The following is a 14,773-nucleotide window of genomic DNA, read 5'->3' on the forward strand; positions in this document are numbered from 1 at the left end:
AGCCAAAACACACACAATACACACACATACCAACACTTGACTCTAAGCCTGGTAGTCTTGGGGCTTGAGTTATCAAATCTCCATCTCAGCCCATGCTGTTAGGAGTGGAAATTTTATCTGCATGAATTCAATTACAAGCATTATAAAAAGTGATTCTGATATTCGTTTTGATAGACAGAGTATTACTTCGAGCCCTACAGCGAGAGGGGGATCACAGCGTATTCACGCAAGTTTCAGCTGGAATGGATTTGAGCGAGGAGGGGGAAAGCGAGCGACGGAGATCTTTTAAACCCAAAGGAGAAGGGTGTGAAAAAGCAATAACAGAGACAGTGAGAGAAGAGCCGAGATGTAGAGAATAGAGAACAAAAAAAAACAGCTTCTCTCAAATATAAACAACATATGCACACTCACCTCCCTGCTTGATACAGATTCAAGCCTCCACATGCTCAAACCATTGCACAGATTTAACAAGCGCCCCAAGGCTTCCGTGTCTGCGCACCTCTTAGATTAGAAATGCACTAATTTGTAAGAGCTGAGGATGAGTGTACATGCTTGGACACATTAAGCTGTGGTGCTCATGTGTGCGGCATGAGTTTGAATTCAGCATGCAACATTAACAAATACCCGCCGCACCATTTGTGCAATAGATGCTTTCTTAGATCTCATTTTGAAGACCTTCTTTTTTTCTTTAGTTTACCGTTTTAATTCACCAAAATGTCATTATATACCCTGCTGTACCTTATAAAGGATATTCACACTTTTGTATGAAGAGAACAAGATGAATATACGTCCAGTTACTTTTCAGTTACAGTTTCAAGTTACTTTTTGGTCTCCCACTCACACAAAGCTTAAGTGTGGCTTCAAAACACTTAGAATTGAACACAATTGGTTTGGATCACTTTTAAGCTACTTGCTTTTTGGAGCTTGACCACCTCTAATTCAGAGTGTTTTGTTTATTTTTATGGGATTGCTGGGGTGTTTGGAGTGGTCACAATACTGCTTCCAATTTATGCAAAAGAGCAGCATGAATATTCTTCACAACTTCTCGTTTTAGTTAGTTTTACTTTAGAAATGGACATTTGGAACATGAGGTTATGTCAGTGATAGCTGGAATGTAATTTTTGGGTGACATAAATCTGCAAAATAGTTGGGATCAATGCAGTGAAGTCTTATCAGACATCATTCACCGTTTTCATTAAAATAAAGCTAATTTGAATCAACATCTATGTCAGGAGTAAGGAAAAACGCACTTGATTACTTTTGGCAAGCCCACCATCACAAGTGACTCCACCACCACACAGCACTGAAATTAATCAATAAGACATTACGTTTGAATGAAAGCGGACCCACACCCTGCCCTTCTGGATTCTTCAGCTTGTTTCCTGACTGCTCCCTGACCAGAATGTGATGGTTGGGCTCCTTCTGTTTGGTTTTCTCACCCTCTTCCCTCCACCTCCCGCACTCCCAATTTTTCTCTCCTCTGTTACAGTAATAAACAATGTTAACCAACCACCGGGCGGCCGTGGGTTTAAATGGTCCAGATAAACCAGCTGTTGTGCATGTTTGGGTAAGAATTATGTCAACACAAGTGGCCTAGGTAAGAATTAGTGTCTTAAAAGGATAGCCCACACTAAAATTAAAACTGTGTCATCAAATATGCAACCTCATGACATTCTAAACCTATATGGTGTTGCATTACTATGTGGAATAACAGATTTTTTAAAGTGATAGATCACCCCGAAAAAAAGAAAAGAAAAAAGTATTGTCATTCAATTTTTTCTTCTGTTAAACACAAAAGATGATATTTTGAAAAAAGCTGGCAATCAAACAGTTGATGGTCCCCATTGACTTCCATAGTATTTCTTTCCCTACTATGAAAGTCAATGGGGACCAACAAATGTTTGGTTCTTTTTCTGTTTGTGTATTCAACATAAGAATGACATTTTTGGATGAACTTTAAATTTAAATGCTTTTTTGTTCATGCTATAAAAGTTAAAGGGGTTCAATGTTTTTTTTAGACCCTGCTGACTTTAATTATATGAACAAAAACATCTCCTGTGCTTAAATTAAGAAACAAAATCATATACATCTCAAACAACATGAGAAAACACAGAAAACAGACATCAGCGTTATACCCACAAGGCACGATGCCTCTGGTTGCCTCAATTTCTTGTGTAGGCACGACTTGATCTTTACCTGTTAACAAGCCACTTAGTCAAGGTTTAAATAAAAATGTTCAACAAACAACCTCTGAGCAGCTCTTAGACACCCTGTACTCAACAACCTCTCAGTTTTTCACTCTGCCCCACAGAAGGCAGCAGTCAACTTGGAGGAAAAGGCGTCTGGAGCCTGAGACGCTACAAGGGGGAGCTATTATAGCCCCTGGAAAAAAAGCCAACATTTTAGATCAACTGTCACTACCCCATGAGGAAGAAAATACCCCATTCGAGACAATTTGTTCCACATGCTCAGTGGGTTAGTGCGAAGGACTCAGGGTGCAGGTTCGGAAAGTCAGGCTTAAGCTCTCCAGCTTGTAGCATGTAAATCCTGGTACAGACCTACAGAAAACATAAACGTTATCAAATGTAGTAGAGGAGGGGAGAATGATTCAGTCAACCCTGCTATCATTAGGCATACATGGATTTCTAAGCGTGAACATGCATCATTCATTTACTTTCCTGAAAAATCGGAAAAAAGAAATGTGTACTAAAAAAAAAAACAACAACAGTAAAAACAAACAATTTGCCTTAAAGCTGTAAGATTTCAGGGTTTGGGACCACAGAGCACCTACAGATGACTCTGGCCACTGGAGAATTAGAAACTCATTTGCAAAGCAAAAGAGAAAACGAGGGGGGGGGGGGTATTTGCTTATTTGCCGGCTCACAAGTGAAGTGGTTTTCAATACCGACCATGTTTAGTGGGGCGCAGGGACTCATAAAATGTTTTTTGAACTGCACTGGGGAAATATTTGCTCATAGGTCTGTACAATCGAACAAGTGTGTGTATATGTGCACTGGGGCGCAATCTTGTTTTTTGACATTGTGATTGACTCATGGAACAGCTCAACCAAAACATTCACTCACCTTCATGCCGTTCCAAAGCTGTATGACTTACTTTCTTCTGCAGAATGCAAAAGAAGATATTCTGAGGGATGTTTGTCCACACAATGAAAGTCAACAGGGTTCAAAACCCAGAAATGCTTTTCTTGAGTTGCATAAAAAAATAAAATAAGTCATACAGGTTTGGAACAAAATGATTTTCGGTTGAGCCTTTGGAATTCAGTCTTTTCCTTACACAAAGTAACTGAAAGATTTCAGAAGACTTGTATTATATAGCTGTTTGTACTCATTTTGCGGGGCTTTTTCAAACTTGACAGCAAGTATGGAAAAAAACTACATGAATATTCCTCCAAACATCTCCGTTTGGGTTCCACAGTCAGAAAGAAAGCATATCATTTTTCATTCAGTCAAACTGAGGAACCTTCTCAGGGTTAATAAAATGATTTATGAGGCAATACTGCAAATCTGCCATAATTTTCCTAAAACATGCCAGAGTTACTTAAACATCACTACGTAGAGTTCCCTCTACCTCCCCCTCAGGCTGACCTGTTCTAACTTACTGAGAATGAAAACAAGGAGATGATTTTCAAAAATGCTCAAGCTCACGTCTTTGTTTTGAAAACAGGTGAGGGGTGTTATACAGTTGCCACTCTCCAACCGGAAGAGGCCCCCCGCCAGGAGATAAGCTCACACCGGAGGGGAGAACGAGAGAGAGGAAACAAATTGCTACAAATGTCCATGTGCGCCCTTCGACCTGTGTCCATGATCTAGCCAATGACATCATGTACCCTACATTAGTAGGAGCCACTATACCTCCTGGATTTACTTTGGCAGAACATCCAAACTCCACACAATCCACAGACGTGCCTTCAAAAACACAGACAATGGAAGACAAGGAGGAAGGAATTTCAAAGATGTTGAGGGGTCCACAGGGAGGTGTTTGTGTATATACGTGAGGAAAGAGGGAGGTGCGGGTGAGCATTCGTGGAAACCAGATCTCCTCGAAGGGCCGGAGGGGTTCTGAAGAGCCGATCCCAGATGGCTACGGAACAGGGAGGCACACTCCGAACATAACAACTCATATGTGAGCCATAAAGCAAAGAAGAAAGGAATGGTGGCCGGTGCTGGAAGACAGAGGAGATAGCGGTGGAGAAAACAGGCTCGAATTGGAATGGAAGGTACTGGACACGGGGAGAAAAAGGGAGATTGGGAAGGAATGTAAAATGGGAGAATGAAATATTCAAGCTAGCAGGCTAACAAGCAGACGAATAAGCAGGACCCTGTTAAGAAGCCCTCCCTAATTGTAGGAGCCCCTTACATCCATGTGTAATAAAATTTACCATGAAACCAGATCCCTGTCTGAGTGGCTTATGGCAAGGGAACGGTTGTGTGTGTGTGTGTGTGTGTGTCGGGGGTTCAGGAATCCAGCACATGGGGCTCTGCTTCTCTACCTCCCCCCTTGTTCCAGGACCTCACTTTCCTCCAAATTTCTTTAGCTACAGGCAGTGATATGGACCTGATAAAGCTGAGCGGATGGGGGACACACACTGAGCCTTGTTGCTTGAGCGTGCTGCACCGTTTACAAAGATGCAATACATCTGCTCAAGTTACTGCCACCAGCACAAAACATCTAATAGCACAAAGCTGGAATGCTTCTAAGTGCCACACTTTCCTGTTCTTTCTACTTCCCGTATCCATCTTAGCATTTTCATCTTTTGTTTTCCTGCATACCTTGATTGCTTGTTTGGATTTTTCCTCTCCTTCTACCTCACATTCACTTTCTCTCTCTCTTTCTCTGCTCTTATGATAATTGTCAGGAATGCTGACCTCAATTCTTTGGTTTCGGTCCCAACTTGAGAGCTCATTTGCTCACTTAATCTAATCATTTTCAAAATTATTCTACTTCTGCACCATTATCATTTCTCTCGCCCCCTTCTATTGGGACAAAAAAATGCTGACGTGCTGCCAAAAAGGGGAGAAAAATTGAAAATTCGAGAAAGCGCTGACTCAAGATTCTCTGTCGTTGCTCTGAATTCAGTGTGATATCAAAGACCTTTTTGTTAAGCTCATAATTGGGGTCATGGAAGTGAAACGACATAACGAGAGCCTTTCCTACTCATCCAGAGTTAAGTGACCTTTCCATGGCACCCCGTGACCTCTGGAGTTCACAACCTCAATCTGCTTCCTATCTATCCTACCTTTCCATGCCTTGCCATGTTTCTGACATAAAAAAAACTACATATTATTGTGCATACACACTGCAAAGGTTGAATTATACTGGCAAGACTAAAACGTCCTGATTGAATGAGCATAGTCTCACTGCTTGGAAATGCTGGAAGAGAACTGGAAGAGTTGCCAGATATATGACATCCCCAACTTAAAGCTACATCTGAGTTGACAATCATCACACGTCAAGGTTTCCTTGGAATGGAAAGCAGTAGCTTAAACCAATGGACAGCCTGGACAGCTCAGTGGCACAGCAGCAGACTTTGAATATGAGAGTTCTGGGTTTTCAATTGCACATATTTAATGTGTCAAATTACTCAATCACAATAATAACAATAATGACTACTATATTTAAAAAATTGCGTAATAGATGGGACAGCGTTTAGTATTTCAAATCATGTTTAGTCTTTGGAACAGGCATGACTGCTAAACTTTTTATTATACTGAGTAATGATTGTAATAAACAGATTAAACGACCTGTCTGTGCAAGAAGCTGAACATTTGAACCAGGTCACAGAACAGAATCAGACTTTCCCGATTGAAAATGAAAAATGAAAGAAAATGGATTACAGGTAATAATGTTTTAAATAATTTTCAGTTTCTTGCACAAACTGATCGTTTCACTTCATAAGACTTCAATATATCATCAGGAGCCATGGGTATTGCCATATTGCTTCTTTTGACTCTTTGAAAGTGAAGGCAGTCATTGGCTTTTGGCAGACATTTTCTTTTTACAACAATTTGGATGGCTTGAGGGTGAGTAAATTAACGTCAAATTTGTATTTTTGGTTGCACTGTCCTAGCCAAAATATGAATCCAAACACCAGACAGCCAAACAGTTAATGCAATTATTTTAATACAATTATTAAAATAAAAAATAAAAAATTTTCTCCCTATTATTTTGTCTACTGTCACAGATGTGTGCTCTGTTAGATTCACCTATATAGAAATAAATGCATGTCATGAATAGTGGTCTTTTGCTTTTCAAGTAAACCCAAATTTGTGGATGTGTGCTTGTGAGTGTTGAGCTTCAACATGAGCTCTGGAAAAGTGATGTTTTATTAAAGTCTCCCTGTTAACAGTAGGAGTTTTAGCTCCCTGGTGTTCTACAGGTCACCTCTAAATGGGTTTTAACTCAAGTGTATAAGAGAGTACACACACACACACACACACACACAAACCCCCAACACAACCCCCGCTGTAACAATTCTTGTTAATGTAAAGCACGTTTGCCACAGGTACACCAAACCTTTGTCCACCCCAGTGTTAGGATTGTTAAAGTGCACAATGGGTATGACAACTAAAGCTGAACTAAAACTTAAACTCACATTTCCTACACAAGCATCATAGCTCAGTGTATAGGAGCCCCTGCAGAAACCACTAGGCCATTGTTCTTCACCCCAATAATCTGCATGCCTCCTTGAGTTTCCTATCAAAATTATCTTCCTATTTCTATTGCGAAAAAAAAAAAAAAAAAAAAAAAAAAAAAAAACACACACCACAAACCAGGTAGAAATAGCTCACATTAAAATATTAAAAGTGTAATGGTTAAATATAATATTTAGGGAGCTTCCAGTTGAAATTTGTTGTAAAAACAACACACTTTTACTGAGTCAAAAATAGAAAATGCATCAAAACAAGCACTTTACAATATTAACATAGGGGAAATCTAATAAAAAGATTGATATTTACAGGATAATGCACTAATACAACATCTCAACTGTTGACTATTGAACCTTACTTTGGTTTTGTGCACTTTGCTGTTGCTGTCCTTTACCACTCTGAACAATGAACATTAGAATAATGTGATGTGAGGACGAAAAGAAAGCCACAAATAGTCAAGAAGAAAGAGTTTAGTGCTCTGTCATGGTCTTTTTTCAAACCATTAAAAGTAATTACTAAGTCTCAGAAGTCGTTAAAGAGGCCAAGACATCAAAAGCAAAGATAACACAAAAATACAGTCCCAGATCCCTGCATGAATAACAGTCGCTGAGATAAGCTCCTTGGACAAGCATGACAGAAAGGATTCTACAGAGCTCCCATGATTGAGAGCTGTAGTGCTTCCAGTTTTAGAGGCCTGGGATTAAAATCGAACAGAGCAGATAACTGGGAAATGGGTGGAAACAGAATGGTCTCTCTGTTCTGGGAGCCCAGAGGGAAGCAAACAGACTTCTTTGCTCAGTTAGAATTAGAAGGTTGGTGTTTGCCACAGCAAGAACAGCACTTTCTCTCTCTCTCTCGCGCCATATATATAAAGTACACCAAGAAGAAATTGGTTCATATTTCCTTCATATAATATAAAAACTAGTTCATTACATTTAAAACATTTTTAGATTTCTGTTATTTGATGAAAACATTTGCTGTGGAGGACACAAGCTACTTGTAAAAATATGAACCGGGAAATCATAATACTTGGCAATAAAAAAGTAAATTGCCTTGATGACTTTCTGTAAAACACTGTTGCCTGAAAATACTGCAAATTAACAGGAACAGTGTTACAAATTATTTTTTCTACATTTTTGCTATTTGCTTTAGTCTGTGTGGTTTGAGCCAAAAAGGTACATTTAATGTATAACGCTACTGTATTGATTATTATATTATATAGATTATTATATAAGATAGTTAATGTACACTGAAATAAAAATAATTTAGAAATATTTTCCCTTCAGAAATTGCAAGTACGTTTAAAAAATAATTACAAAGTATTTTTACATTTTATTTTATAAAAGCACTCCAATAATCATTGTATTCTGTTTATTTGTTTATTCATTAATGTTTAGAAGAAAATTGTACTGACTTGCCTAAATAATTTAACTTTGCCATTGCTGTAAAATTGCTAAAGTGGTTTTAACCATGTTGCTGTGCAGTCTTTGTGGTTTTTGTCGAATCTGCTAAATGTTTAAATCTGATATGTAAAAAAAGAAGCATAACTTGAGGTATCATTTATGCCTGTACAATACAACATATGCACCAAATTTTGATACTTAGGGTTAGAGGTTTGTTTAAATTACTAACTGTGAGCAATAGTAATAGTGATGCTTGGCTTAGCAAATACCACTAATCGCACCAGAAAAACAATGAGTAAAGCTTTAGCAATGACCTTGATTTCAACAAAACAATTATGTGTAACTAGCTAGGAACTGAGGTAAGAGGCGAAGAATCCCAGGCCATCACAAAAGCCAGAAAAGGGAATAAAGGCAAGAGAGGACAGTCTCACACCCTCATTAGGAATCACTACCTAAACAGCACTTTCAGTGCAGTAGAAAAGCAAAGCTTTACCAACAGCAATTAGTGATGTTAAGGCAAAACCCTGTAATAATAACACCGCCAAAAGTCCTGCCAAAGGGGCACAGAAAGTCCTAAAAAAATTCATTTGTCTGACCAAATAATAACAACATCGTAAAACATTCTCCACAATTGGAGATGCAGTGGAAAATCTCCATTTCCTCTCCTCCACAACGTCACACGTTGGACGAGCTGGACACCCACAGGCCTTACTCAAACAGCCATTTAGCGGCTAGTGTTTTGAGGTCTCATGTTCCGAAAACACAGCGACTCTTTTTTCCTAAACGAGCAGCGAGAGTTGCATCAGATCCAAGACAAATCCAGCGGATGGGCCCGTAAGCCACGACCTCCATTTGCACGACCCCTTCAGTTCAAGCTCTGAGAGGCCTTCCACCAAATAAGATCCTGGATGAATCGAACGCTTGTTGATGTTTGTTTGTGAGCTTTTTTTCTGGATTTCTTTCTCTCCATGTCATTGGCTGCAGGACGCTCTAATTTAAGCCTTGTGATTGTTTTGGCGGGGACGTGGGGCGCCGAGAACCAGAGATGGGGACTCGAGTTTGAGACTCGGACTCGAGTGCGACTTAAGTCGCACAAACAGTGACTTCAGACTCGACTTGAGACTCGTCCTCGAAAGACTTCAGACTCGACTCGGACTCGAGCTCCGGGACTCGTGAACAATGTTAATTTTTAGTAAACGTCAGATGAGCTCGCTGTTAGAGTTGTGACGTTCGCGAACGAACCGATTCTTTTGAACGGCTCATAAACATGAACGATGGGAGCCGAGTCACGGCTGGAGGGGAGCCGTTCTTTCTGTCGCTCTTTTTTCCTATGCGTGTTTCAGAGCGCGTGTTTCACACAGATGCACACAAATGAGCTCCTCCGCGAGACAGAACAGTTATAGGGGGAGGGGCGCACCCAGCGCAGGCCAACCCTTTATAGCGTGATGATATTAGTTATTAGTTGTGCACACATCCTTCACGTGAGTACTCCAGTGGAAAAAAACCTGCGCGCCTCTGTCATTGGGTAGGAGCGGAGCCATGACGTTTTGCACAGATATTCATTGCAGCCCACTTTGTTATTGTTCATTGACTTGAAGGGGCTGATGTCCTATTTGCAAAGTTTACAGTAGTAATAGTATGTAGACATTTCCATTTTATTTATTCTAATTTGATCTACTTTAAATATTTTTGGTTCTCTATCAAAATGTTCTTGTGTGATAACAATGTTCTTGTGTGGAAGTGTTTGTAGTAAAAGCTGTTTTGCACAGAAATTCATTGCAGCCGGCTTTGTTTTTGATATTTATTTGTGAATAGGTATTGTATGAATAACATAAGTCAGCGTAGCTTTGTTCATTCTTAAGCCAGACAAGAGGTGTGCAGCTATACAGCCAGGACAGACAGAAGGCCATTACTGAATCCATAAATGCAAAATACAGATATTAACTTAAAAGTAAAGCATTCTTGGTGTTTTTGTCATGTTACAATAGCCTGTTTACACTGATTATATACCAAAATCAAAGTTGATATTGTATGCTAATAGATAGAGTTGTCATAATAACATATTACATGCTTTGAATTCCTTATATATAGCTATGCAGTGTTCTAAGCAGCTTGGATGGGTCGCTGTACGTGATGCAACATTTATTATAACCAGAGACTTAATATAATAAAGAGACTTGAGACTTGACTTGGACTCTAGCTCAGAGACTTGAGACTTGACTTGGACTCTAGCTCAGAGACTTGAGACTTGACTTGGACTCTAGCTCAGAGACTTGAGACTTGACTTGGACTCTAGCTCAGAGACTTGTGAGCATCTCTGCCGAGAACTCAGCCTTTGCATCAAAACATCAGCATTTTGAACCCAATAAAGGTATGCTTTCAAAAACATGCACACAGTAGCCTTGGCAAGGACTTGCCGCTTTTGCCTTTTAAGTCTTCTTCATGGGTAGCTGCGAGACAAAACCATTTTATTTCTTTGAGGGGTGCCCAAAACCACCGCCCTGCTGAGAAAGGCAGGCCTGGAGCCCTTTACTCAATTGGCATCTCGGCCCATCACGATGCCGCCATCGGCCTGAAGCCATATGAGGAAAGTGACTCTGGAGAGGCCTCACGGAAGCACTGCAGCAGGTAACGAGAGAAAGACGTATCGACCCAAATCTACAGTTTGCGAGGGGATGGAATTACCAAAGCCATTCCAGGACTTGTGGGAACTAACACTAAAGCTCAATCTGCGGTTACAGAACTGCTACCAGACTTTTTAACACCATCCCAGAGGACCAGCAAACAGTAATTGGTCTGAATCACTCCGGGTCATCTCCTTAAGAAGCGGATGGGGTTAGTCATGAGATACATCGGTTACAAATGAACGAGAGACCAAAACTGCAACTCTAGTCCTTGGAAAGCACAAAAGACTAATGAAGCTTACCGAAATTGTCAGGATAAATATCATTTCCCTTGGTAGATCCTGATTTTCTAACATAGACACGCTCAGACACCCGGACAGATTGGACTCTGGAGGTCTGCGGAGGGAATGGGTGAGATAGGGACTAAAATACACATTCTCTTGATCAATGTATCTCTCTCTCTCTCTCTTCATCTGAAAGAGGCACCATGTCAGTTCAACCACACTCCATTACACACACACTCGATATCCTCATCTCCAAAGAGGAGGAGAGCAGGGTCACTGCAAACTCTTTCTCTCTCTCTCTCTCTCTCTCTCTCTCTCTCTCACACACACACACACACACACACACACGTTTGTTTTTGTGAAAAGTGGGGACATCCCGTAGGCGTAATGGTTTTTATAATGTAGAAACTGTATATTCTATCGCCCTTCAGCAACCCTACCCCTAACCCTAATCCTCACAGGAAACTTTGTGCATTTTTACTTTCTTAAAAAAACCTCATTCTGTATGATTTATAAGCGTTTTGAAAAATGGGGACATGGGTTATGTCCTCATAAGTCACCCTCTCCTTGTAATACCTGTCATACCCATGTCATTATACAAAGTTGTGTCCTGATATGTCACAAAAACATGCCCACACACACACACACACACACGCATGTGACTTACAATGGAAGTAGACTGTTGACTCAAACCCTAACCTGTGTCTACAAGCAGGGATTTAAAAAGCATTAGAAGTGCAGTACTAAATCAATACTAAAATAATTTTTTTTTTTAATTTTTTTTTTATAATGCCTATTCAAACGCTCACGTGTAACCACATGAATAGTCAAATGCACTTCTCAGGTTCTCAGTCAAAATGCCAGTCTTGGTCCCAGTCCTATATAATTGCATAAAATAAATTTGATATAATCGTGATGCATCGTGATATCGAATTGAATTGAATCATTGACATAATAATCATAATTACACTGAATCATGGAACCAGTGCCGATTCACAACTCTAGTTAAAATACAGAAGTGCATCAAAATTGGCACCAAGAATCGTGCAGTTTCACTAATACTACCTACGACTACTGACTACCTAACATAGTCCAGTCCCACCATAACACTCCTGCTGACATAAGAAACCCCAAATACACGCTCACACGCATACATGTCCGCTGACATACAGTTAACAGGGGAAAAGGCAGGAAGTCTCTGCTGAGATCCATCAGGAGGCTGAGAATTATGATGGAGGAGGGGTTGGATACGGAGGCGGTGACCACGCGAACCATTCTACACCTCACCACAGCACACAGAGAGCTCACTGTGCATGAGGAGAGACTCTCGCAGCCGCTGAGGTGTCATAAAGATTTCAAATTTGAGCAGCCAGATGATTAATGATCTGAATCATGCTCCACGATAATGGCGTGGATTAATGCAGCCTCTTCAGACCGTGCAGGGGCAAGGACGATAAATTTTATGACTTATCAAATATTTTCTGGACGCCTCGCGCAGGTGGGAGTTTTTCTGTGGGGTCGGAGCCAGGACTGCTTTTAGAAAGGCGAGGCTGGGTGTGGGGAGCTTAGATGGTCTGCGGTGGAGGTTTTGGTCTTCCTCCCACGCTGGCTGCTGTTCTTGTGCTAATAACACACAATATTTCACCACTATGTATAGTGTGCACAGTATGCAAATGTCCTACTAAATTTGCTATATGTATGTATAGGTATACAACACTGTGCATTACCATATGATATTCCTAATTTGATGAATGAATCAGAAGTAATATCAGCCATAACTCTTAACATCTGGTTTTTTAATTATTATTTGATTGGACTGTGAAATAGGAAGACACAAAATTAAATTATGCATACAAAATGACTTTTTATGTGCAATGTGATAACTAGATGCAACACTCTATATTTAGGCAATGTTATGAGGTCATTTGTTAATGTTTAATCTATATAAATATATAGATGTACATATATCATATAAATAATATGCCTATATACACACACACTTATTGCTGTATATATACACATATATACACATACATACATATATAATGCAAAAAAGAACACACACACACCTTTCTCTTTCTATAAAAATAAAACTTGCATAAAAATACTTCTTAAATACTATTTATTATTATTATTATTATTATTATTATTATTAAATACAACTTAAAACTTATTCTGAAAAAAATTGGCTATGTGATTACAAGTTGGGACAAAACAAAAGTAAAAGAAAGAGATCATATAAAATAATATAATATTTTATGTTTTATTAAAAAAAAAAAAAATACAATACTTGTTGAATAAATAATTCTACAGCTAATCTAATCAATCAATGAATCATACAGATAAGCCTTATTCACAGATTTAGTTTACTGCTAAATATCAATATTTAAAACATATCTCCAATGTAAATACGAACTAAATTATTTGAGTGGAAATGTCAAATGGAACAATAACCCCCCATCCCTAACCCAGAACATGCAATATCAGCCAATCGTTCAGCCTCACTTGAATTTCATGATCATTAAAAAACAAAAATCTGCTTAATTTGGTTGAACAGAATTCAGCATAGTGCAAGGTTAGTTATTAATATTCCTAGTCTGTTTTTCCAGAGGAGCGAGTTTGTGTACATGAGCATATAGTGAAGGAGTATGTATGCCAGACCTTTTGACTGCAGTGTATAAGTTGTGATCTCTCTTACCCAGCTCTTTTGAAGAAGCAGCGTTGGAAACCACCCTCCCTCCACAGCTAATTGACATTAATGAACCATGTGACGGCAGGAGGGAGCAGTTCTCACCCTGCCGTTTAATCTGCGGCCTGCAAATTTGTACAGGACAACTTTTGAAAACCTGCTCCTGTGCTCCACAGCGACACGCCGTTCCACTCTCTCAAGTCTGCTAATAAATCTTGGACAGCACATCAGAGCTGGGTGAGATGTCACGGCGCACAGTGGTGATTTATGGAAGGGGAAGAGATGTGATGGAGAGAACATTTCACTACACCGCCGCTTCAAAAGACGCTCCCCAGGCTTCGGTCCTATTTTTACACTGTCATCATCACAGAGGCTGACAGACACACAGACGGAGACCAGAGAGGAAAAAGAACAAAACGGAGGAAGAAAAGAACAAAGAGAGTTCATTTTCTCCCTGAAATACATCAGAAATATCTTGAAGAGCGATGCATCCCAAAACAAAAACAGATACGTGATGTCTCCTCTCGCCTCTCTCTTTGTTATTAAAAACTTCCCTGCTCATTTTCTCTCATCTTTTCTTTTTTTTGCGGTTTCATTCTAGTTCATTTCCTTCGCTTCAAATCTCTGGATCACAGGAACGGCTGTTGATTATGCAGCATTTTGTTAGACATCAAATAGTCCCATCTGCTCGTCGTCTAGAAAATATAATTTAAACATGATGACGGGCTTCATTTATCACACACCGAGTACATCCAAACCTGCTCTAGTGGAATAAAACAAGCGGGAAGCCATGTGATTGGCTGAAGTTTCTTAGAAATATACGTATATTAAATAAGATATTTGATATTTAATATATAGAGAGAGACTAGAAAATGACAGATACCAACATTCCCTATAGAATGTATAATAAATTAATAAAAGTTTCAGATAAGAAGAATCCTCATCATCTGGCTTATAATGCTGTGTCAAGCATTTCTATAATAGTGTCAAGCATTTCTGTAATGTCTCATCATGAAATACAAGTAATAAAGACAAATGAATAATGCAAGTAACTTTTTTAATTTGAGTGATGTCAATGATTTTTTTTAAACTAAAACAGTACATG

The 14,773-nt window shown here is 39.4% G+C and overlaps 1 protein-coding gene across 8 annotated transcripts in view; it reads right to left on the reverse strand.

Moving 5' to 3' along the window:
* The window catches only part of LOC127956808 (ELKS/Rab6-interacting/CAST family member 1), a 191,761-nt gene that overhangs the window by 38,559 nt on the left and 138,429 nt on the right, over positions 1-14,773 (reverse strand). The gene's annotated exons all lie outside the window — the stretch shown is intronic.

This window comes from Carassius gibelio, chromosome B4 (assembly GCF_023724105.1).
Source record: "Carassius gibelio isolate Cgi1373 ecotype wild population from Czech Republic chromosome B4, carGib1.2-hapl.c, whole genome shotgun sequence".
Taxonomy (NCBI): Eukaryota; Metazoa; Chordata; class Actinopteri; order Cypriniformes; family Cyprinidae; genus Carassius; species Carassius gibelio.